This window comes from Prinia subflava, chromosome 2 (assembly GCF_021018805.1).
Source record: "Prinia subflava isolate CZ2003 ecotype Zambia chromosome 2, Cam_Psub_1.2, whole genome shotgun sequence".
Lineage (NCBI taxonomy): Eukaryota > Metazoa > Chordata > Aves > Passeriformes > Cisticolidae > Prinia > Prinia subflava.
This window is the reverse complement of record NC_086248.1, coordinates 35942668-35969519: the sequence shown is the minus strand read 5'-3', so window position 1 is coordinate 35969519 and position 26852 is coordinate 35942668. Positions and strand designations below refer to the sequence as shown.

General features: G+C 41.7%; 1 long non-coding RNA gene across 1 annotated transcript; it reads left to right on the top strand.

The window, feature by feature from the left end:
• The first annotated feature begins 4287 nt into the window (after positions 1–4287).
• On the top strand, positions 4288–12815 carry LOC134547709 (uncharacterized). The gene is made up of 2 exons (XR_010079565.1): positions 4288–5018; positions 11871–12815. It is a non-coding gene; the product is annotated as an uncharacterized LOC134547709 (long non-coding RNA).
• Positions 12816–26852: the final 14037 nt, after the last annotated feature.

The following is a 26852-nucleotide window of genomic DNA, read 5'->3' as shown; positions in this document are numbered from 1 at the left end:
TGATGATGCTGCCTCATCCCACGATCTGGTGCTCTACGTTTTGTTTATAAATTTGTCTGTCAGATTCTGAAACAACTGCTTAAACAACTTGACAACAGGTTGTCAAGCTTTGTGGGTTTTAATTGTACGTTGATATGTTTGAAGGAGGAGGTAGATCATGTATTTTATATTTGTGTATCCAGTACTATGGAGACGAGAGAAATGACAGTTCAAACTGCATCTCCTGTTTCATTATGTAGGCAATTTCCCCTTTCCTCAGTATTAGCCCAAATGCAATAATTTCCTTTTACCTTCCTCAGATGCATGTTAGCTCAAAGATGTCATGTTAAGACAAACCCATATACTTCAGAAAAGCAAAACACGAAAGAAGAACAGAAGAAAGGAATACAAATTAAAATACTGCTGCCAGCAGCAGTGATGACCTAAATTAGTTATTGGGGGCTGTAAATGTAATCAAAGATTTGAGACAAACAAAGAGTTAGTCTAGTTTTGGCCAGTGCCAGCGGGGACAGAGTTGATGGGTGTAGGGAGTGAATGATGAAGTGGTCCTGGAGGGATTCGTTGAAGCTGTGCAGGGAGAGCAGGCTCAGCCGAGCCACTGCCTATGAATCACATTAAAGTGCTCCCACTGCTGCTCATCCACATATGAAAGGAAGGGTTGAAAAAGCCCACTAAATGCTGTAGAAAGGTCCCTGCCTATTTCAGAGGGTCAGTTTTCCGTATGACTTAATCTCAGATTCACGTTACTTGGGCAGTTTTCCTTCCTCACATCTGTGGTTTGAAAACATCCTTAGGGGATAAAGTGAGCATGTCACAGAATCATGGAATCGTTTAGGCTGGAAAAGACCTCTAGGATCATCAAATCCAAACATGAACCTCACACTGCCAAGGCTTGGGATCATGGTTATGTCACAATATTTTTACTTTCAAAAATTGGGTCACCAGTGAATTGGGAAAGTCTTGGCAAAGCAAAAGCAACTAGAAATAAATGATCAGCTCTTAATCTAATCTTTAGCTGCATACTACATTTAAATTGATCTGAATACTTCTGCTAAAAGCTGTCACTTTCAAAGCCAGGAGACGATTCCCTCTGTATTTCCATGGTCATTGGAAAACAAGGGTTATGCTGCCACAAACCAACAGCTCTTGACAGTAACATCTGGCTGTATTTATGAGTCTGTTCTGAACAACACAAGGGGAAATCATGACAACTTTCCAAGCAACTGTTTTCCCACACTACACCAGCTCAGGAAGCATGTGGGCAAAAGTGCTGTCATCGTTTCAGCCCTTCACATTAGCATCTCTTATTGTTTCTGCTTTTCTGACAGCTGTTTTTAGAAGTCACAATATCATCATGCAAACACATCATCAATAAAACATCTTCAGTTTGTTGGGTTATTGGGTTGGGTTTTTTAATCTTTTGTCTTCCATGAAAATCCAGCTTTGGCTTGTTGTAAAATTAAATCATCATATCAGGGAACAGTTTATAACAGAAGAGAAAAAGAAAATCCTGTATTTAAGAAAGCATAGGGTGGGGAATGTATCTGACATTTTAGAATATATGTCTTCCTCCATTCTGTTTTTGTCCATTGGTCTTTTTAGGTAATCGATATAAAGAGGTTTTTTTAAATAGCAGCACAAAATACGAAGCACAATTGCCTTTATCAGAACTCCTTCAATATGAGCAGCCATCTAATACTGATCTTTGAAGTTCAGTTAGGAGAAAAAGTGATAGTGAGCCCGAGGTAATCTTAATGACAAGGTATGACATGTCCTGGTATTGCTTTCCAATAAATCATCTTTTGTATTTAGAGCAGCACTCACTTTAATGCTAAAGTATTTTAAGGTATTGAATCCTGTCTCAATAAAGTCCCTTAGAATTTTTATTGACTCCAGCAGAAATTATATCTTACCCCAGGTTTTTGAACTATCAGTGTGCATTTGGAAAGTGCAATTTTATACTCTAGTGTATTTGCATTTTCACTGACATTAAAACAAAGATGGGACAGAATAAATAACAGCCTCTATATTCACTGGGGGTTTTTACCTCCAAGAAAATCTATTTTGAATTTTGGTGGGTCAGTGCAGAATCGTAAAGCCTGGCAGGAGTTCAATGGACTTGTCATGTCAGTGAAGAAATTTATTTATCCATATATGTGCAGATGGGATGGAGAACATCATGAACAAAGCTGCTCTCAGTAATGCTGACAGAGTTGCTTCCTGACTGCTTGCACTGGTACTGTTTTGATGCTGATTTCTTTCCTTCTCACATATGTGTCTGCATGGTGGAAACAGGCCACACACATTCAAAATCTTTCCCCAAAATAAAGTAGTATCTCTACCTTTTTGTGTGTATTTTAATGATATTAATAATATTTATTCATATTATTATGGGAAGCAATGTCACAATCACTCTTTCTGTGAAAGGGAATCCTCTCCTGCCATTTGAAGCCATATCTGGATGCATCAAGCCCTAACATTGTTATGTGAACCATTTAGTCTTTTTCCTCATAGAATGCCCTGAAAATCCTTCCAGGGTTCAGCACAACAGGGATACTCCACTTTCCATCTAGGTGAAGAGAGGGATAAGGAAAGGGAGCTGGGAACTCCGTGGTCCTTGTTTGTGCCAGGCACAAACAGTTCCTGGAGCTGCTGTGTGCTTAATGCTGTGAGGGTCTCTGGGGACTTCCCCACGCTGTTTGTTCCCTCCAGAAAGGTGGTTGATGTGACCTGGCTGACAGCAGAAACCACATCAAGAGGGGAGAAGTATAATCTGTTTGAAACTCGGAAGAGAAAGGATTTAAGACTTTGCAGTGTCATGAATCAGAGATGGGGATCTGCTGTGTGTCATTTCTTAGTTACAGAACAAGGATTAAGGGTATCATTTTAGTAGAGGAATATGGGAAGTGAAACAGGCTATGGATCCATCCAGTAAACACTCCTCCTAAACATTCAGAAGGTAGTAATAATTCCCGTAAGACCTTTCATCAGCTACCTGGGGGAAAAATAAAATCATTGTCTCTGCAATGCTTAACATGCAATATAATTCAAACTAATTTTAAAATTATACACCTACCTGATACCAATGCAGTCTGAGTAGGCAAAATTAGTAACAGGCATGCTCAGTAAACCAAAGGTTTAAAGCTTTAATGATAATATTAATGTCTAAATTGAGTAATACTATCAGTCATGAAAATTACAGTTATCTGCCTCCTTATCTTTTCCTATTTATTTGGGGGGTTTTATTTATTCTTATTATAGCACTTGCAAAACCCAATAGCTCTGGCAGAAGGAGAGACAGTCTCTCTGCATGTGGCCACTGGTGTTTCTGAACTGCCTGCTGCAGCATGTTCAGGGCATCCAGGGAATGTGAAACAGTGATCTGGACAAGGAGGCAAAGAGAGAGGATTTGCTAATGCATAGCTAGCCTAGGAGTTGATTAAAAAAGAGCAAAGCCTTCTGGGCTGCAGCCCCTTGCAACTTGGGAGAAGCTGTGTGGACACTGTCACAGGGGGAGGAAAGCTCCATGTTCAGACTCCTGCTTTCCTCCCTCTGTGGCAGCAGTTGCTTGGTTCCTTGGCAGGGAGCCAGCAAAAATTATTGTACCCCATGGCAAGGCACTCGGGAAAGGGACCTGGCTGCTTCCGGCTGTGCTGAGTGTGAATTGTGCCTTGCTTGAAAGTTGGTCTTTAGACCTCAAACTGATGTTTAAGAAAAGCTTCCACCTTCACCTTTGGAGTTCCTCACTCAGGATCCTGAAGCTGACTGAAATTGGATATGTGCACACAATAAAAAAATCTACACATCTACAGTTCTTAACAGATAGATTGCAGGAAGAATAGCTTAACAGCAAAGTGTCATTACAGACTCAAAGAAGGCCACACTGTCCACCAATAAATTAGTCTTTTAGCCCAAATACTTTTCTATGCAAGTGATATATGCAGGTAAACAGTTTATCTCATTTTCCCCTGGGAAAGCCAGGGATCTACTTTAGCTTAGTTAAAGGCTGAGTTGTCTCACTCAACGCCAGTGCAAGTGGTTGCCTCTAGTGCTAGAAAGGAAAATACAGGGACCAACAGCTGACCTCATGCAGAGATACATAAGCTGAGAACTGTTGGGTTCTCTCAACCAAAACATTTAGCCCTGATTTGAAGTGAGTGTCCATAATTTCATTTCTTTTTAAACACATTCAAAATAGCACTAGGCCCTGCAGATGTTTTGTTTTATTGTTGCAGACATGATGAAGCTACTGGCTGTGGTAAGGAAGAACAGGGGGGCATTCAAACTCAGTTCTGCTTTATGTTCATGCTTCAGCTCTTTGCCCTTTCTTGCAGATTACACAAGGTTTTTAAATAGTTATTTGAGATCTAATCTTAGCTGCTGTGTCAGCTGCCCCCTGCTGAGGCTTAAACGCTTCTGCTGACCAGGAAAGCGGAGACTGCAGTCTCAAAAAGGAATATGTCACTTGCCTTCTAGAGAGCAGAGTGGAGATGGGAATGGATAGGAAAATGTTTTTCCCAGAAGAGTGAACAATGGCAAGGCATGAGAACATGGGCTGATGTACATTTTCTGTGGTCCCATGCCCTCTGGCAGTTTGTTCCTTCTCTCTATGCTGCCACCTCCACAGTGCCACCACAAGTGCTTGCATGCTTGCCTGGTGAGTCAGACCCAGCTGAACTGATACAGCTAAAAAAAAAAAAATTGTTTTGGACTTACTATGCCTGCCAAATCATGTCCAGACTACATGACCTGGGTTTCAGAGTTGGAAACTGGAGCAGAATTTGTCACACCGGCAACTCAACAGCTCCATCAAACCTGGTTCCTGCTGTGCCAAGCATGCAGTGGGACTTTCAGGGTTGTGTTTTTCATTATTGGAGCAATCTAAAAGTGTTCTGCACTTCCAAACAGGAGCTCTGAAGGAAACTTGAATTTCAGAGCCCATTGAAGCACCAAAACTGTAGGAACTGCATCTGTGTTCTTCATAGGCAAAGCTCCCACCAAAGGAATGGGCAGAACAGGTAAGTCCAGCTCCCAGCCACAAGTCTGATGGGCTCACCTTGCTCTGGGCATGGTCTGGTGAATGCCTTTTCACACTGGAACACATCCCTGGGCAGCCAGGGCAAGCATGGTGGGGCTGCAGCAGCCCTTGGGTCACAGGGTGAGCACCCCTTGGCACAAGTAGCTACCACTTCTGGGGCAAACTCCTCTTGCTGCCTACTTCAGGGGGTCCCTCTGTGTCCTGCTGTATCTGTTCTGGGCTTTCACTATGGGGAATCAAAGCAGTAAGTTACTGGGAACTGAAGCAGCGCATTTCTCATCACTGCAAAGAGGCACAGAGATGCTTTGCAGGAGTTGCTGGCCAGTGGAGGAGTAGATGTGAAAGCAAACTGCATTTCAGGTGCATGTGCAGCACTCAGGCGTGACAACCACCACAACGTTTTCAGCAGCGTGAGCATTTGGTGCCTTTTCATTTCTCAAATTTAATTGAATCCCTATCAATGACATGAGCACTTGGGAAATGTTCACTCTTAGAAAAAAACAAGTCAAACTTTGATTATACAGGCCTGTATTGTTTAAAAAAACCCAACTGCCTAGTTCTGTATCAAAAAAATCAATCTTCTCTAAAGGCTGAGTTGGTAAATAAATCAGGAGGGGAAGCTGCTGTAAATTAGAAGAGCTCTACCACATTCACAAGCAGAGCAATAGAGGCAAATCATGCATGAGTCAGTCACTGCTGAGCTGTGGATGTGTTTACTACCCAAAGGTAATTGCAACCATATCCTTTCACAGGAGGGCAAAGCACCCCACATTCTCCCTAGGGCACAGAGACTCACATGGGTAGTCATCATCATCCCTGGCAGTCCAGACTCTACCTCTCCTCACACTTACCTGATGTACCCTTGAGCCTCCCTGACCTAAACCGAGCCAGACATTGCCAGTAATGTGTAAGCTTTCTAGCCAAAGAGGATTAAACTCATAATATGCTCCTTTGCAAGTCACTGAGTTAATGGTCTGGTTTTACTTATATTGCAGTTACACCTGGTAACTCATGATAATAGAGGCTTGAGGTATTTGTAACAGCACAAAAAAACAATCTAACAAAAACCAAAACAAATTTTAAAAAATCAACCCAAAAAAGCCTACCAAAACTACCAGCCTTTGTCAACTTGTTCCTATGAAGGAAAAAACCCAGCATTGCATTATTAAAGCAGCATTTAGTCTGCAGCTAAAAGGCCACAAAGCCTTTACTTCTCACTGCTAACTCAGGTCTCCTTAAGAGGCTCGACTGGGATTTAAAGGGTAAGTATTGTGGAACAGTCTGGAGATGAGAGAGCAGAACCCTTAATGCTGCCTTTTCAGGACATTATTCTTTCCATTTGTATAGAGACAATTGCTTCTGCTAACCTGCCTGGCCTGTACCCTAGGCAACCTGACATATTAAAACTGCCTAATCCATCAAACAAATGGTTTGTCCTGACTCCATCAAAAATAAATAAATAGCTATCCCCCCTCCCTGAAAAACAAAATGTTTCAACATCAAAAAAAGCTTCTTCCCTGCCTCATCTTCCCCCCTCCACATGCCCAAAGGGAGAATCTTACAGCATGGCCACAAGGTCTGCAGAAGAGCAATATCTTAGGACTATCATGTAACACAGACATTTCTAATATATCCTTGGGCTCAGGGATGTAGGGGACAGTTGGTCATAGAACAGGAATATCAACCCCTCCAGTGTGGCTACAAGATTAAAAGCAAACCTTGAGGCTGATAGCTTGTCATCAGGCTCAGATCAGAGTCTTGCACAGCACTAAGCATCTCCTCTTCCTTCCCCGCTGTCTTCAGCAGCCTGCAAACAACCTTTTCCAGTGCTCCTCACAGGATCTTTGTTTTGAAAATCTGAATTTATCTGCTGCCTTTGATTTCCTGGCTGGGGATGCATACATGAAGCCTGCTAATGAAGCTGAGAGAGCAGAGTGAAAGCACTTTCTCCATGCTGGCTGGCACAGTGGAAGAACACTGGCCAGTCACTATCCCTGCATGCATGCTAGAAGATAATGCCATGAAACACTGAACAGCAGGTACAGGCACAGGGCTGGGGCTGTGCATCCCTGCACAGGCAACTCAGCGTGAGGCTTTCCTTGTCCTGTGCTACCATGAGCCATAAGCAGATCTAAATCCCACCATATGCCAGGCATCCTAAGCCTCATTAATTCAGCATGGTTTGACAACATCTAATTTCTAAAGGCACTTAAAATCTTCAGCAACCACCAATAATACCTTCATTACGGAGCATAAAGGCTTATATGCAGCTGAATAGGAGCTCTGAGGTGGCACCCTGGTCCTGGGCTGAATAGGTAGGCAAGGGACAGCTGCCTCAGTCACCTACTCTTTGTCTTAGGCTGCAGGCAGGTCTCACCTCTTGCAGCAGCTGCACTGTGTTCTGCAGCAGGCACAATGATGGGTATCACTGACTGGCCAGGATTTAATTAAACACAGATGGAACTGAGGCAGCCTGAGCCTGATGCAAAGTGCTTCAAGCTCTTGCTTCTCCTCGGGGTCCACAAGCTGCAAAACCAACAACACTTCCCAGTTTGGTCATCAAACTTCCTCATAGCTATTTGCTGCTTGTTTTTTGAGGCAAAGCTTTCATTATCTAGAAGAGACATTCAGAGATACTCACAGGAACTTATCACTAATAAAAATAGACTTCAGGCCTGGACAGGCTAGGTACAGCAGTACACATATACAGTAGCTGCTTCTGCCTTGCCCAAGCACCAGCTGGGAATGGCCACTCAAAAGCTTCTTCTCTGGAACTACAATTACTTGCAGAGACATTGCCAGTTCTTGGTGGAGAAAAATGCAACACTAAAAGCCAGAAGAGGTCCTCCATGATGGATGCTTGCCACCTCAGCCATGAGGGAGCCACCTCAGCCACCTCAGCCATCAGGGACCATGAAGCAGCATGGCCCTTCTTTCCAATCTTGTGATGGGCTGGGAAGGCAGGAGGGAGGATATGCATCAGGATAAAGATCATGTTACTGTCCAGAGCCTCCTTGTCCTGGTAATGATGAGATGTAATTTTCAGGCTGTGCTGGACTGATTGAGGAAGCTCACCACAGAGGACTGGGCCTAAGTGTATCTTTATGCATGAATATGTCTTGATGGCACCTGGACTGAGGAGAAAACAGCAGGGTTTGCTTCTGCAAATCATGACCTGGCATATGAATGTTATTTCTTGTAAGGGAAATTTGAAAAAGGTTCCAAAAAAGCCAACGAAATTACTTAACGCCTTGAGAATCCATTGTTCTATAGACACCTAGTGAGTAACATTTGGGGGTTTATCAAAGAGAAGACTGAAAGATAACTGTCCTGGAAATACCAACTACTATAAGTCTCTTTAACCAGCAGCAACATGTATAGGAAAAAACAGTGACTGGAAGCTGAAGCCTGGCAAATTAAAATGGGAAATAAGCCATATATTTTTAAGAGTGGGGTTAATTAACCACTGCAACAAATCCTCAAGGGAAACTATGGATTCCTATCTCTGGAGAATTTCAAATCATGGCTGGATGCCTTTTTAGAAGATGTACTCTAGCCAAAGAAGCTATTAGGTTCAATACATGGGTAATTGTGTGAGATGTAATGGCCTGTGATACACAGGAAATAAGAAATAAGACGCTTTAATGTTTCTTTCTGGCCTTAAACCTAAGAAGCTATTCATCTAGATGGGAGCCCTGTGCCTATAGCTGAGAATTTGATCCAAGTCTCCAACTGTAACATTTATGAACTGGTGAAAAATGAGTATAAATGCACCAAAGAGAATAGAACAAACAATGAAGGGAGAGCTAAGGATGAAGAAACACACCAATAACATAATTTATTTCTATTTTTTAATGAATTATGCTGGGATGCAATTACATCTATAGAAACCAGGACTGTGAGGTAGTAATTTACACTGGGAAATTCAAATAAAACAGGAAGATATGAGACTATGTTTGGAGACTGCCAGGTTTCTGTGATAAAATTGCGTTAGTAATTAATAATCTCACAGAAAAAAAAAAAAAGGAGAAAGAAGAGAGATCATCTGCTACCATGTGTCTATTAGCAGATAAATCCAAAGTGAAAGATATCCCCTGTGGGACTATTTGATGGATTATATTAAATTTAATGGTAATGGAAGGAATACTGTAATTGGAAGATGCTGGAGGGAAAAGATATTGTGGGAGCAAGAGAAGGAGGTGTACTGCTGGTGCAGAAAGCACCATGGTATAGGAATGGGCTCAGTTCCTGCCAAACTGCACCAAAAGAGCAGAAGATACTCCATTCCCCATAGGCAAGACCAGAAAATGCACAGGATCATCTCAGCTAATATGGAAACCAATCTGTAGTATCCCCAGGGAAGGTACATTTTGCAACCGAAGTGTGGAAAATAAATATTAGAAATGCCAGAATTTTTTGAATCTTCGAGTACATTTCACAGAAATAAAATGACAAGTTCAATTAGGTTCCTCGAAGCAGAGGAGAGAAACTGATTAATCAGGCATGGAAGTTCCTAAGTAACCAAAACAACTGTGTGGGCTTTCTCCTCTTGACTCATGTTACAGGAGGAGGGTGTATCTATTTGAAAATGGAATATATTTCCACATGCTCTATAAAGGAATGTCCAAACACATCTAGATAGAAAATGGTCCCTATTATTTAGGTCTCTCCAGAGCCTCTCATATGTTGTACAAAGCTCTGGAATATGTACAGGATTTTTACAGTGTTTTCTTTGAAGATGAAGTAGCTTTTAAAAGAATTTGTGTACTCAGTGCTATCATCCCAAAATGGCAATATAAACTTCACAAGTAAACTTGTATTGAGCACAAAGACAACTACACCAAATGGCAACCTAGATTAAAATAAGACAACAAAGCATTTATAATATTTGAAGTCCAAAGGCTTCTTGGAAGAATCGCCGTGTCTGTCAGAAACGCACGATGTGTAGAGCCATATACCTGCCAATTGTCACCAGAATAGCAGGAGCTGCTGTCCTCAGCCAGTGAAACACCACATTATTATTGCATCTGAGCTGGCTCTTTCCCAGAGCATTGGCTACCATCTCTAGCAGCCTCGGAAAGCTGCCTTCTGCAGATGGGCTTTTTCAGAGGTGTCGCACACCTCACCGCTCACGGGAAGAGACAAACAGAAGCCAACGCATGTGACATACAGCTGAACCGTGCAAATAATATCATGCAGGAGGATGCATCCTGATCATAAAGCTACAGGATGTCTGCAGAGAAATTCAATTTTCCTGTAGTGCTTCTTTTGCTCACTTTGGCTAAAAGCTGAGGGAGGGGGAAGGGAGCCCCCACTAGTCTCAAACTCCTCATGTTTTGGAAGGGATTTTGGGGTCATTTCTAATGCAATTTCTGGTAGTAGCTGATTGAATTTGATCACGACAGTGAGTAGGAGGGTGACCAAGGTAGAGCTGTACTCTTTGGTCGTAAGCACAGCAGAGCACAAAGCCACTGACACAGCTGCCACGCTCATCTTGTTTTGGGCTTTTCTCCATCTCCCAGCACCCAGCCCTCCTCTGCACCATGCTCCCAGCACTGTGACACCCGGGTGCTCCTGCCCACCACTGGAGCGTGTGGGTGCGTGGCCTCCCGGTGTCACAACACATCCGTGGGTGTTTGTGTCATGAGCAGCTCAGGCAGCATCACTTATATCTGTGTATCTCCTCGACAGCACCAGTCACTCCAGCCCAGGGATAGCTGGTTTATTTTTAAGGAATATTCTGTTCATATGGACTCATAGCTGCTTCCCACAGGAGAATGTCTTGAAGTAGGAAACATTCCAAATAACACATGAACTGGGGAGAAGTGAGAGCTAATAGATTAAGCATAAAGCTCAGCACCAGACCCTCACAGTGCTTAATTCTGTTTTGCCAATGACTGGTTGCAACAAGGAGGGTGAGCTTTTTAGCCTCTCCCCTCTGCCCCTGGCAGTTATTATAAGGCTGAATTATTTAATGTGTGTACACAGCTTTGATGTTGTATGCACCATTTCATATGTACATAAGGGCTAAACATTATTGGGTGGTTCTGTCATCCTTAGAACACTTAACGTGCATCTCTGGGCTTAATTAGGTGTGTGAAAATGGCTGTACACCCGCTGTGGAAAATGTGAGTCCTGATGTATAAATAATTATGATGCCATGGCAGAATCGGTCTCAACAAGGGAAAGGCCATCTGGATTTAACTTTGGCCAAAGCCTGCTAAAAGTACCCCTTGTGGCTTCTAAGCTTCTAAGGCACCCAGAAAAAATTCCCATCTCAGTCCTTTCCTGTTCATACACAGGAAACAAAAGAAAAATGGTGCACAAAAATCGGCAATCTCAAAAAGAGACCTGAAGAAGTTGGACCCGAACTGCGACTCGGAAATTGTGCATTGGAGTAAATCAAAAGGGGTCGCAGTCACTATATTTGCTCCCTGGGTTTCGATTGCTAAGAACATGGGAGAATTGGCGCACTTGGAATGTTGGGTGGCGAAACAGTCAAAGATGACTTCCGGCGCCCTATATAACCTCCTACAAGATGGGGAAATAACGAGGCAAGCCACCCTGCAAAATCGGGCGGCCATAGACTACCTCTTGCTCCTTCATGGGCACACCTGTGAGGAGTTCGAGGGTCTATGCTGTTTCAACCTTTCGAGTCGAGCTGAGGACACAAAACAACTATTGCTGAAAATGCAAGATATGGTCGGGCAGATCAAAAGGGAAACATCTGACTGGCTGAGCAACATATTCAGTGGCTGGGGACTGTCTGGATGGGTGGGGTCCATCCTAAGAACCATTTTACTATTTGTGTTCATTATTTTTATTATCTTAGTGGCCTTCGGACTGATCAGAAAGATGGTTTTTAAGTTAATTTCCAGTGCCACCTCCCCCTCTGCTCCAGAAATCAACCATGTAGCAGTAACAGAGGGTGAGGAAGAACCAGAATTTGAAGACTCCGAGGAAGAGCTAAGAGATTATGAAGAGCCAGAGGGTCCGTCTCGGCAGCCCCACGACCAATGGCCAACCCAACAGTCATGGTTTGCGGACTATTATCCGGAGTCGGAGTACCTTCCGGACCCACCGCGATTCTGTTCTTCTTAATTAAAAGAAAAGGGGGAGATGTGGTGGTGCATGTTTTTTAAATTTGCTGTTTTATGTAAAGTTTGGTTGATTGTACAGTTCGGTTCTATGTACCCCTACCCCCCTAATTAATATTCCTTTGTTCTCTCCTTCTCCCTCACAAGGGGATATTTTTAGACCTTACAGTTTATTGTCAGTCATCCTTCCCGCCTTTGGTTTCCCCCTCCCAGTTATCTGTGACTAGTCTGAAGTGCCTTTCCCCTCCCCTGTCTGCCCTAGAGACTGTATCCCATTGGCCGGAGGTGGCCAACCCCGCCCCTTTCTCCTCCCCTTTTGTTCCCCTTAAAACCTTGTGCACGACCTGCGTCTGGGTCCAGATTTGGGCTCAGAGCTAGGCGAATAAACCTTCTCTGCTGCACCAGATCCGGATCCTCCTTTATTCCTCTGCTTTGCTGCCCGAACATCTGCTCCTAAGCCCCTTCAGGGACACAGAGCCCGCAGGGATCAGCTCTGCTCGCCCTGCTTGCGGACTGACCCTAGGCTGCGCCTTGTCCCAGTGTCTGGGCTAGCTTGGGGCGAGAGCCAGTGGCTCGAGGAGGCACTGCGGCAGGTCTGTTCAGTATGAGTTTGAACAGAACAGGTAGATTATTTCATGTACAAGAAAAAAGAGAAAAGAAATTAAAAAAAAAAAACAAAACCAAAACTACCCAGAAGGTTTTTAAAGTATGAGCTCAGATCTTGGGCTTATCAGAAGTTTTGAAGGGACTTCTGTGTACCCAAGCAGGAAAGGTTGTGGGCTGTGAGTGACCTGGCCTGTGTGAGTCAAGCCACCCTGAAGCACATTTCACAGCTTGACTGTCCTCTCCACTGCTTTGCTTGAGGTGTGATATGTCACAGCCAAACTTGTCCTAGCCACTAGCCTTTAGTTGCCCTGTAAAAATACTCCATTTGCAATGCCAATATACTGACACTGGTAAAACCCTTTATGCAAGTCTCAGAATCATAGAATGATTTGGTTTGGAATGGACCTTAAAGATCCTCTCTAGTTGAACCTTCTGCCATAGGCAGGTACATATGTCAGCCAGGGACAGCAAACTCTGATTTGCATTTGTGCAATTTACTGCTGTTTGGTGACCAGCTAATCTCCACCAGTGCAAATAGCAGCTTTGCCTGTGTGCACTTGGGGACAGTGCTGACAAAGGTCCGTCAGTGGCTGTCACCAGTGGTATAATAAGGCAAAATCCCCAAACCAAACAAGACCTTAATTTCTCATTGAGTTTTGAGTTTCCTGAAACCTAAAGTTGAAAGAGGCTTTATCCCTTACTCAAGGAGTAAAATTCTCTAGGGAGAAAAAGTAAATAAAGGTTCACAGTGCACAGGCTTTCTGCAAATAAATGCCTGAGAATCTCACCAATGGAATCAATGTGGTGTAACTGCAACAGCACCTCAGCCTCATCTGTGTTGCAGGACCTTGGGAAAAGCAAGTTCAGCTTCTTCTGATGAACCTGTGTCACCACAGGAATGTTTTCAGGGTACATTTTTCATATGTTAATAGTTTCCACATTAAACTGGATCCAATTATGCTTGGTTTGCTAGAAGCAGCAAATCACATTCACAATCACATTTTCATTAAAAAAAGTATTCTATACAAAGATTTCATTAAGATGTTAATTGCTACTGGAATTATATGCAGATAAATAATAAACAAGGATACCTACACATTATTAAAAAATAATTTCCACATATACCGAGCCATTTACTTGAATTTGTTTTAGATTTCAAATGGGAAGCAGTGAGCCTAATCTACCCAGTGTCTAGAGCAAGCAAAAGAATCTCTGTTATGAAAACATGGCTTTATTTCCTTGTCTGCAGAGTGCAATTTTCCAGACCATACTAAAAGTATACATGATGCCCTTTTAGCATCAATAAAATGGATGTGTGGATCCTGTATTTTAACCAAGCAAGAGGAGGCTCTGAACCATCAAAGAGCTCTGCATGGGGCAACCATGTCCCTTGCCAGAATACGTCTGAATTTGCTGGTCTTTCTTGGCAGAGAATTCACTGAGGGTTGGAAGTGAACTCCGTGGTCCGTGTATGACCGACAGCTTCCAGAGAAGAAGGGCAGCAAGGACACTGCTGTGGGCAAAATCCTAACTGGACACCTTTCCTCCACCGAGGTGGCAGCAGCTCACACAGGTGAGTTCAGTGACATCACAGGAAAGTATCTGTCCTTGTCCCTGCTGGTCTCCAGATGCAATGACAAGGTGTGGGGTTATTTTTGGCCCCTAGAATGAGAATTCCTTGCTCTTGCAGAGCATACTGAGACTGAAGTCAAAGATGCCCTATGTAAGGTCTCATGACATGCTCTGTTGGGCAATAGCCACCTTTGGTGTCAGAAAAAGAATGAAAAGGAAAATATGAAAGCTCTGGCAGTATCAACAAATTCTCCTTTCTGTGCCTACCCTCTAGCACCACAGGCTGACTAAGTGTGCAAGAATGGAGAGCTTTCACTTGGGAGAAAAGTGGAAAAGAACAAGAGGAATGGAAATGCTGTGTGAAAACACACTCAGAATTATAAAAAGTCTCTTCCTCAAGAGGAGCCACAATAGAAGCCTGAAAGCTTGAGCAATACAAACTAGGAAATAGAGAAAGGAAATTAAATTTTTAAGACTGTGGATGTTTAGATAGTGTTATCTTCAAGACAACAAACAGCAAGGGGCCAGGAAATTCCAAATTAAATCCAACACTCTCCTTATTTCCTGAATTTCTCTTGTTAAGGATAAAAAGCACAGCCAGGACCAAGTCAACATTATATTTCCTGCCATATGACTCTATTGGCATAATTTTTGTTGCTAGGCATACGTGGACTGACCTACTCTGAAATTTAAAAAAAATCATTTCCTTGACATGCAAAGAGAAATAAGACAAGAATTTCAGAACTGTAGTTCACAAGAAACTTAACAAGCCCGGCTGCTGGTCCCACAAGGTTTTTTGTACATCCAAGGTGGATGTCTCATGCATGGAGGTCATAGCTGATTACAGATTCTTTTGTTATTAGATGACATTTATTGATTAGTGTGAGCTATTTGACAAGTGTTTATCCTACCAGAATTTAAATCATGGAGCTCACTGGTGTTGCTGCAACACAGCTGCCATTTTCTGAAGTGCAGGAATTCCCATGAGCTGATTATGAAAGGCCAGAGGAAAACTTCATGAATTCAGCCCACACTCCTCTGCACCCACCAGCTCACCAGAGCTGTTGGATACTTGAAGATCTCGACATGCCCTGCTTCAGGGGGAGATCACCTGGGGTATAAGACGATGATCTGACTGGCAGTAGGAACTCCTGAGGGAAGGGGCTGACATGCATGATCCCGCAGAGTGGTGCAAGGAAATCTGTGCCATCCCCAGGCTCATCCTTAGCCTGGCGTGAAGAGCCCAAGGAGGAGGATCTGTGGCTGTGGCCTGCAAAGCTCAGCAGTAAGAGCAGCATGTGGAGGACAACTGGGTGTGAGTTAGTGCCAATGCAGCTTATTTGCCAGGCAAAAGAGATTTGAAAAGCAACTGAGTGGATTACAGACCCCTGGCTTGCCACACGCTGTTTGGCACAGGCAGTAATGTGCCCAGTCATAGGCTGGCACTGATCCTACCCTAATCCTCTCTCTGCAGCCAGGGTCCTTCCAGCCACCAAAGCTCAGCACAACCTTCCAGTACCTTTCTTGTTATCAGGAAATAGTTTGGACTCAGACCTTATTAACAAGGTTTTGCCCCCATGGGTTATTGGGGCTCAGCAGCCTCCAGCTTGAGGGCTTTCCTCAAGTGCTTCCTAGCATTAACGCTGACTCAGAAACAAGCCTCTTCCTTTTCATTTTGAGTGAAGTCCATCACTGGCCCGAGGGCAAACAGCAGCCAGGAAGAGTTGCAGATCCCACAGGAATAGCAGAAGCTGCCTGGTTCCTGCTAGCTTCACCTGAGCCCTCAGTCAGCGCCCATGCTGGCAGCACCCAGGGGCACCCAGGTCCCAAAGCACAGCCCAGAGGCTCAGCTGTGGCTTTCAAAGCAAAGAGTTAGACTTTGATTATTGCTTTGAGATTATTGTTATGGAGCAGTTTTAGTCATCACAACCCAACTTTTCACTGATATCTATGAAAACTGACCCAAACTTCTGAGCTAATTCTGTGCTTTTAGAAACTATTCTTATGATCCTCAGAATCCTCAGAACTGAGACAAAGGGGTGGCATGACTTTGTCCTTTTCCCTATGCCAATTTTAATTTTAAAAACTGGAAAGGAGCAAAGGAGGGAGAGAGGGAGGAACACAGCTGTTCAGGAAGGGATAAAATGGGGAAGGAGGGAACAAAGAAAAAGAAAGAAGGTGAAAGGAAGGGACAAAGAAAGACAGGAAGGGCGGAAGGAAGGGCGGAAGGAAGGGTGGAAGGGCGGAAGGGCGGAAGGAAGGGCGGAAGGAAGGGCGGAAGGAAGGGTGGAAGGGCGGAAGGAAGGAAGGAAGGAAGGGCGGAAGGAGGGAAGGGCGGAAGGAAGGAAGGGCGGAAGGAAGGAAGGGCGGAAGGAAGGAAGGGCAGAAGGAAGGAAGGGCGGAAGGAAGGGCGGAAGGGCGGAAGGAAGGGCGGAAGGAAGGAAGGAAGGGCGGAAGGAAGGGCAGAAGGAAGGGCGGAAGGAAGGAAGGGCGGAAGGAAGGAAGGAAGGGCGGAAGGAAGGAAGGAAGGGCGGAAGGAAGGAAGGAAGGGCGGAAGGAAGGAAGGAAGGAAGGAAGGAAGGAAGGAAGGAAGGAAGGAAGGAAGGAAGGAAGGAAGGAAGGAAGGAAGGAAGGAAGGAAGGAAGGAAGGAAGGAAGGAAGGAAGGAAGGAAGGAAGGAAGGAAGGAAGGAAGGAAGGAAGGAAGGAAGGAAGGAAGGAAGGAAGGAAGGAAGGAAGGAAGGAAGGAAGGAAGGAAGGAAGGAAGGAAGGAAGGAAGGAAGGAAGGAAGGAAGGAAGGAAGGAAGGAAGGAAGGAAGGAAGGAAGGAAGGAAATATACTTTGTAGCCAGTAAGATTAGGGGAATTACACTTGTAATTACAAATTACATTTGAAAAGAAGGATTGTATACTGTGTTCTGATTCTTCAATTTTACTTCCTATTTAATATTTTTTCATTCGTCTTGGAAAAGTCTAGCAACACAGTTTGCATTTCAAGTAACACTGTGAATCAGTCTGCCAGAGACAGATAGATATGGTTCTTTCTCTGCTAAGGTCTGGCATCTCATTTCTTGATGAACCAATCTTGCCAAAGACAAGCTGAAATTTTGAGGCACCACTGAAGGATGTGTAAGTCCTTTCCAGAATGTGCAAGGAAGTTTTATCACAAGGATTAAAAGTTATAAATAAAACCCTCCAAAGTTGCTGGCATAGTGCTGCTGTAAGTGATGCCTCAGCACAGCCCTGCTGTGACACGCTGTATGAAAACCATAATCAAGAAAACCTATGAAAAGGAGACACTAAGTCTGTAATTTTTTAAACTTTAGTTTTCTCTGAGCTTTCTGTTGCCAGTCTGTCCCCTCTCTAGTTAAGAATGCTCAAACAAAAAGAGAAGTAAAAACAAAGAAAGACTGGGGGCACCATAGTCATGGACATTTATTAATTTTATTTGTCCTGGAGGAAGAGAGAGAGAGAGAGAGAGAGAGGTGAAAATGTTGAATATAAATTTCACATTCTTTAGGATGAAATATGGTATGAAGAATCTGTAGTAGCCCTAGGCAGAGCCAGAAGATAACTCATCCAGATGCATGTATTGTGAGATATTTTGGATGAGTTAGGTGGCAAGGGAGTAAAAGAAGTCTCCAGCAATGAGTAGAGGTGATGACAAAGCATCCAAAAGAATTTTTGCATGCAATTTAATGGATTGTCTTTTATAAACTAACCTTCTGTTCTGCTCAACTGTGCAGTGACTGAAAATGAATGCAGATCCATTTTCTCTGCTGAAAAAAAGAAAGACACACATCTCTCAGGAAAGCACCTCATCTACCAGGCTAGGGATTAACACACATGATTTCTCCTTGCATCCCACACTCCACTCTTTCTACTTAAGTTCTACTAATTTGTGTAGAAACATGAGAGATTCCTGTGGTATGGCATGAAGGGAATCAGGGACCTTCCCTCGTGTAGCCTTACTGATAAGGGGCTATGAATGGTGAAACAGCAGTCAGAGCTCTTATTTTATCATAAAATAAGAACACAGACTGCTGTTTAATGTAAAATGCAGACAACAAGTATCCCCTGCAAATGGAATAGGATTCTGGGTTGTGTTCTTTTTAGCACCTTTGTACATCAGGTCAACAAATCTTCAGCTCTCTGAATAGTGAAACACTCCTAGTGAAGACAAAATGGAAGGAGGGCATGAAGATGGATGAAGCAATGAATGAAGTTGAGAGAAGCATATGAATGAATTAAGAACACACAGGAACAACTGTGATTTACCAGTGTCAAATGAAAAGTTGGTTCAGGAACAAGAAATGCAGTTTGTGCAGAATTCTGAATGACACTGAGTGACAAACTGTGTTTAATAGAGATGTGATTCTGCAAAGGATTTAGGATAGAGGCATAGCAAACAGTTGATCACAGACATCAGTGTCATAGGGCAAATATGGTTCTTGGTTGAGCAGATAATGCTGAAAAATTAGAAGCTGTCAAAAAGAGTTAGAAAAAATATCCAAACATGAGGCAAAAGATTTTGGAAAGACCTTTAGGAAGCTTAGTCATAAAAGAAGACAAAAAAAAAAAAGTGATTGGTGTGTTGGTGGAGAAAAAATTTTCCATAAAGAAAAAATATAAAGCACTAAAAATCTGCTGACTTTAGCAGAAAGAGAAACCAGTAGCTAAAATAGGAAGGCAAATGTGTTCATATTTTGAAAAAGGAGAAATTCTTGTACAGCACCGAAGGCAATAAATCTATGGAAACAAAATCTCCAAGGAAAGTTCTGGACTTTCAGTCTTTCAATGATCCCACAGCAAATCTAGGTGCTTTTTGGGCAGGTGCTGTTAAACACAGGCTTCAGCTGAGTTACCAGCCTCAGCACAACAGTGATAGACAGACAGGGAAGAGCAGACACAAGCTTGGACCAGATGGTCTGGTGGATCCTTTTGGATGTGTTCTCTGTGGACATGCAAACTTTAAGATCTTTAAAGCTTTCTCAGAAAATTATGAATACCTTCCCCTCAGATTAGATTTGCAAGTGCAGTATGTGTCCAGCTTGGATAAATCAGTGCTTTAACAATAAAAACAAGAGATTCAATTATGCATGACTTGCCTCTACACTGTCCAAAGTATATTGGCATTTTTGCTTCCACTGGCTGAGAACCTGCTGTGAATACCATTTGGACCAGGAAGACTGATGACATTTTGAAAGAATACATCACTCACCTGATGAACTTTTTATGAGACAAGAAATTTTCTTTTATCCATTTATCTACAAAGATAAGCATCTGAAGGCTTTAAAACTGAAAAACATGTTAAAAAAACCCTGTCTTTTCAGGATCTTTTGCAATGGAATACATACATACACTAGTCTGCCAGTTCATAAGGTTTGTTTCTCAGCATGCTGCCCCATAAATTCCTTGGTGGCCTTTCTTTCTCCTTTTTCAGTTGTTTGGATGAAGTGCTGGCCCCACCTCATTCTACAGCCAAACTTAATTCAGGAAAAGGAGGGGAGCCATGCTTTTTTGGATTTCCAGGTTTGCCTGAGCAGCGCTGCTTATCCAGACAGCTTTGGCTGGTCCTCTGCTGCCGTCTATGTGAGTGTGGTGAGGGAACAAGCCTACACCCTACTCTGTCTTCAGGTGTACACCAGAGACTGGGGTTGGGCCAGTGCTGTATAGCCCACATACACACCTTTCTTAACACTTAAACTTGCAATTCCTTTCAAGTTTTCTGTGATTTCTTAAACTCCTGCCAACAACTCAGACATTCTTCCAGGTAGCACCATGCTCATAACAACAAAAACCATACACAAGGTTGGGACTTTCAGCTGCAGAATGGGGCTCTGGATACTTGGGCTGATGCAGTGAGTGAAATATTCACCCTTCAACTAACTGTAAATGCAGGAGCCAATACACATAGTTTGCTAACAGTTTTTCTGGATGTTTGCTAGCAACAGAGAAGAAGCTCAGAAAAAATGTTCCTAATCCAGGTTCATGAAAGAAGAGTATTCAAGGATACTATTCACAGGCATCACCAAACAAATTCTCTGTTCTGACCTCTTCTTTCTTGTCCCTTCAAAAACTGTGCTTGCTGTAGTTTTACATCTGTCTTGCTCATTCTTTCAGTCTATTCTTGCCAGTGATTTTCAGCCTCCATTCTTTAGGTTTCTCACCCCAGTTTCTGTTTTCTTATCCCTTTGGCTCTGTGCTTTCCCTCCAGCTTTGTCCTTTATCACTACAGTCCCTCAACTCTCCCATCCCAGCAACCAAGGTTGTTTCCTCATTTTCAGTATCTTCATCCTGCTTTATTCTCTCCATCTACACATTCAGCACGTTTGCCTCCCTACTTGATTTCTCTCTCTGCATCCCAAGGTGTCACAATCCCAGCCTCTTGCCCCACGTTACTCACAATTTCTGTCTGGCTTCCTATCCATCCAGTTCTTCCCCTCAGTGAAGATCCTGATCACTGGCATCTCTCTTTTCAGAGTATCCACTCCTCATTCCCCCTCCCTTTAGGTTTCTAAGCACAGTCTCTTTGTCTTAGTAAGCTCAAAATGCTGCTTAATTTCTTTATTCTTCTCAGTCTTTCTTCCATAATCCGTTCTTTAGTACTCCCAGCTTCTTCTCCCTTACCTATTTCCTCCCATCCCACCCTACTCTCACCAGCCCCTCTCAAAATACTCACCCAGCCTGTTTCAGTCTTATTGCTCTTTCCTGCTTCTCTTCCATCATCTCCAAGTCACAGTGTTATTTCTTTCCTGTTCGATCTTAGTCTTACCAGCATGAAGGTAGAACTGTGTTGATGGAAAAATATGCTGGGACAGGGGGAAACTGGGATGGAATCAGAAACTAGGAATGTAAGAGAAATGGTCAAGATGAGATTGGCAGGTTTTTTTCCACTGAGTGGCTCCTCAAAAACAAAACAAAACAAAAAACCCAAACCAAACCAAACCAAACCAAACCAAACCAAACCAAACCAAACCAAACCAAACCAAACCAAACCAAACCAAACCAAAAACAAAAACAAAAACAAAAACAAAAACAAAAACAAAAACAAACAAAAACCAAACAAAACAAAACAACAACAACAAAAGCCACCAAAAAACAAAACAAAACAAAACAAAAACCAAATTTGACTGCACTTTTTGTATACTCAGAAAGAAAGATAGTATCTTGAAGATCACATATTCACTATGGAAAAATTCTGCTTTAAGTGCTAAAAATTTGGCTGTTAAAGGTAGCAAAAATTTGGGCCATTGCAATTGTCAAGGAATCTCAATTGATAATTTGCCATTATTCCAGGTGTAATTCAACTTAATTTTATCCCAAAATAGTAACAATTTCATCTGCATGGTGATTTCACATTATTATTTAATTCTAATGTTGTGACAACATGTAATAACTTCAATAAGGATCAGTATAAAGTGCCGGAAGATTTTATAGGAACATATACTACAGAACTGTTTCTTTGGGAAAGGGCTTACCGTCCCAAATGAAGATTTAATTGGCTCAATTCTTCCCATTTCACCCAGCAACTTTCTGATTATAAGAACACGAGGATAGAGCACAAAAGTCCATAAAGTTAAGTAATTTTAAATACCCAATTACCCATATATGACCATGCTGTATGTGGGATTTAATTGCTTCAGACATGCAAGCTTTTTCTCTAGCTGACTTTTCACTGCCCACAAACACACAGATTGCTGCAAAAGTAGCAGTGTTCTGAAAAATGCACCATGATGAATTTTCCAGTCTAAGCTCTCTGACCCAGCTGCAAGTCAAAGGTTCTTCTATACAGCTAAGTAAAAAATTTAGTAAAGTGTAAGTGAATAACACTGGCCTACTATAACAAGACTCTTATAATGAAATAGGAGCTGAATGCCCAGCTCCTGAAAAATCTATCTCCATACTTTACACAAAAACAACTGGAAAATGCAGAGCTCTATTTCTAAAACCCATACAAAATGCTGTACTTTTGGCTTAATAGTTAGCTGTACCTTTATGACTGATAAAATTATAAATCAATTTTTTTTCTTATTTTCTCCCTGTAATAGCTGCACAATGCTGACATTTAGCCACTGGTCATAGAGATCAGGTTTTCAACTAGCAATTCTTTATTTTACTTTATAAAACATCAGGTTAAAAAATTACCATATTTTTCTATCAATCTCTCTCCTCTATGCATAACAACAAAGAAAAAACATAAGTACTGATTATTTTGTAAAGGCTGTTTGATTAAATGACATCACCAAAAAATATTAAAATCTCTGAAATTCACCATAGAAGTTTCATTTCCAAAAAGAGACAGTAAAGCTGTCAAAGAAAAAAAATAAATTTCTGTAATATATACTATTAGACCATTCATAAATTGAACTGCACATGCATCTAGGCTTAAATAACTATATAAATGCATCCTAAATCTCCTGAGACAGATGATAGGTCGTATACAGACAAGATATGCATTCCAAAATGATTTTTCTTTAATAGGAATAAGAAAGGGAAGATGAAAAGACAGTGGGTAAATGGTTAAAATACTCTTAAATTACAACAAAACTCACAAGACTATACTGCAGTATTAGACAACGCAAATTAAACCGAGGGATGACACAGTGGTTTTGCCCCTGATCTGGAAAATCACTTTAACATATATATGAGGACATCCTAATTCAGGTAGGAATGTAACTGCAAGCTTAAATTTTATCATGATGCAGTTTTCACCGTCAGTCTGGCCCCTATATTCTGTGTCCAGCATCTGGTGTAGTGGGAGGAGGCACTGAGTATCCTGTGTAGAGTAAAAACAGGTGAAAAGGTCTCCCGGCAGACAATCTGAGCTTGCTGGCCCTCCAAGGTGTGCTGGAGGAAGGCGTTTGAACGAGGGTGAATGGATTTTCCCTATGATCTCCCAAAGAATTGGGGTTTCTGTACAGATCACACTTTACAGAGCACAATGAGGAGGCTGCCTGACCTGCAATGGCAAAAAACTCTTGTGGATTCGTGACATCATTAAGATATACACCGCCAATAAAGAGCAAAACCTCCTTGATCTACTCTAAGGTCCCCACACTATCTGGTATGGATGAGTTCAGCTGGTTTTGAATTTCATTTCTTGAACTACTCAGCTAATGTAACTATTACTGTTTGTCAGATTTGCTAGCAGACCATGGAAATTTAAAACCCTCAAAATATCAACCCAACTAAGACTGGAGGTTCTTTGAAAATGCTATTAAAATACAAAATGGTTGCATAATATTATATATTTGCCTCAATATGGACAAGAACATTCTACTTCCATCTCTTTCTCCGTCAGCAATGCTACACTGTAGTTGCAACATAAGAAGAGCAGTTCAAAAGTCAATTGCAGAACTGATGGCAGGGTTTCATATTCAAGATGCACTCAGTGGAAACCTTTTCCCAAGTAGTGAGATCTGATTTTGCTATATTTTTAAGGCCAGCATTCAAAATTTAATGCCACACTCACCACAGTACAGTGTCTCTGATTGCATGGGATCAAAAACTCACCTTGAATGTGTAAGCTAGTTCTGCAAACTGCAGAATTTTTATTGTCTGCTTTTTCCTCCTGTATGCATTTTCTTCTTAATGTCTCAAGACTTTTAAGTTTGTCCAGAAAATTATATAAAATGACATAGCTAATAATAGTATTACCAAAAATAAAATTTCCTTTTCTAAAAAAGATATTTTTATAGAATTAAGTGCATGTCATTTTTGAATATGATGTTTTATTCACAAAAATGTAAATGACCTTTTCATGAAATAGCAACAAAATGATGTATCTCTGAAAAATATGGTAATGCCTTTTTTAAGGATGTGCAGATGGTGTAGTTAGAACATCTGCAGCAACAGAGGATCTGAAGAGAAGGGGAATTTTTTGAAAGGATGAGTTACTACCTCCAATCTATGCTTTTGCAATTTTGCTGCAATGTTCTTTACTGAGAAGCATTCTTTACCCTGGAGTGCTAAGTATTTGGCCTCTTTTCAGAGTTTCTACTGGACTCGAGAGAAGATCTTAATCATAAAGTCTATTAAACATTTTATTCAGTCCATAGTACATTTTTCAACATTTCACCAGCTCAGCTTTTTAAATTTGCATCAAACAATCTTTATTTACATAAAGCACATAAACAAAATAGTCATGTAATGGAGGAGGGCTAGAGAAGGGTGGTCAGAGGTATGGTAAGGTTTCAGGATGAGGAATCACTATGTGGTCTTGCACCATTCAATCCATAAAGAAAATAATCAGGGAACAAGTCAGCGGTCCCTTTCAGGGAGACAAGAGTGTGGATTGGCATCTCGCTGTCTTTTTGAGAAGGAAGGTGGGGCAAATGAAGCCAGCAGGAAGGTGGTTGAGCTGGGACAAAAGATGTGGTTGGGCTGTGGATCTCCATGCTGCAGGATGTGTCAGGCGACTGAAGCTTGCACAGCTGCAAAGGTACACTGAACAAACCATGGCAGAGAAATCCATTCAACACTGCTACTGCTTAGAAATAGCCTCTGGTTCAAAAAACCTGCAAATGCCTGGAAGCTGGAGGGACACGTGGAAAACATACAGCCTTGTCTTGCTTTTGTACTCTTTCTAGGCATCCTGGCTTTGTCCACTGATGTTTATCACAGAGATAAATGAATCCTTGGTCTGTCCCTATGGGCTTGTTCTTCTGTTCACATACTTTAGTGTCCTTGACGGCAGAAGTGGTTACTTGTGCAAATGTACAGGTGAAAAATTAATGAAATTTATGAAGCAACTTTTAATGATCTTCCTTATCATTACACATCCGTCCATGTGTCAAGAAGAAAATGAATTATAGTCATTACATAATAAGTATTGTGCCTGAAGACCATTGAGGAGATAAGGAGCACTTCTAGTCTCTGCCTAGACCATATGCTTACCTTCATCTAGTCTGGATTTAAAATTTAGAGAATTTAAATATATAATTTTCAATAGCCTCACTAAAATCTGTCTTTGGTTCTACAGTTTAGAGGTGCTCAGACTTTTAAACTACCTGGGAAATAATGTCCACCTTAAAATACAAGCACTTTTACCCATTTCATTGAAAGTCCAGTAGTCCAAGATAGTGAATAAACTGTAAAAATTACTTCTTAAACCCAGTAATTTAAACATATTTTAAATTTCTTTATATCATATTTCTATGGTTTTTTTTTTTCTAATTCTGTTCATTTTGCAGGTCCTGGAAGGACTTGTATACTTTGTGCTCTCTCATTTCCTGTATTATGGCTAATTCAAATGGTGAGAACACTGTATCTTCAGGTGAAGACTCTGTCATCTTCAAAGTTTTCCTCCTGAGAAGGAGAGTATTTTTTCAGTGTTACACAGTGGTCTTTTCTTGGCCAGCTTCTTGATTGTCTTGCTCAGATTTTGATTTTCAAGTAGATTTACAGCAGCTCTGAAATGGAAAAAGTAATTAAACAAAAACATACTTTTAAGTAGGTTTCTATAAATTGCTCTAAGTCATTTCCTTCTCATCTATCCTCACTATAAAAGCTTTGCAAAGTACTTCTTCCTGATCCCTAAAAGTTTCTTCTTGTTTTCTCTAGTGGCAAGACGAATATTAAAGTATAGAGAAAGTTAAACAATTCACCTTAGGTCATCTTTGTCAACAGTAAAAGCATATTTTGATCAAATAAGACATAAATCACACTGTATAATCTCCAGCTACCAGAGAAGAATCATCAAGATTATAGCAAAGATCACACCAATAGTCACAGTTTTTCCAGTTACCAGGAAAAAGACCAGAATGACATTTGTTCTGGTTCTTCTTGATAGCCCTGATTCTATTCTCCTTGCTTTTTGTTTGTTTGTTTGTTTGTCTTTCCAAACAAAAGAGGTACACAATTATTATTGTCCAAATTTTCAAATGAATTGAACATTCAATCTGATGAACAGACTGAAAAGGAGCAGAGCTTGATTATTTACTCTCTGACATCTTTTACAGCTTTGAGGCCTTTACTGTATCAGCAAAAGCCAGAACAGTAAATTTTTTATTGCAAAGTTGTATCTAATGAAGAAAGATGCAAAGACAGAGATCAACACATATGGAGTGGGAAATGTAACTTTAACTGCTGTAAAACACCAAGAACTGCAGTTCCTAAAGAGAGGCAGAAAGTATCGGTTTGGTACACTTTAAGAATGACAAATATAACAACATTGTTGTTTCAAGCAGTGGTTTAATGGAAGATTTCAAAATTGCCCATGTAAGATAGATGAACGATACAGAAGAATTACCAGAAGTTATCTGCCCCTTGAGTCAGGCTGACTGCTTTGTTCTGTGCCTGGTACCAGGTGTTCTGTCACCCAGGACTGAGGCACCAAGGGACTACCCTCCTGCAGAAGAACTTTGACAATGGCAATTGCTGCAAAGATGATAATAATAATGAGGACAAAAGAGAGCATGCCAACAAAAGACTGAATTCAAGGACTCGAGTGCTGCTTTTCAGTTCTCTGTCTCTATCAAGGCCTGCAAAGTCTTTATTTAAAGCAAATCACCACTAGGCATGGAAAGGAGTTGTTTTGC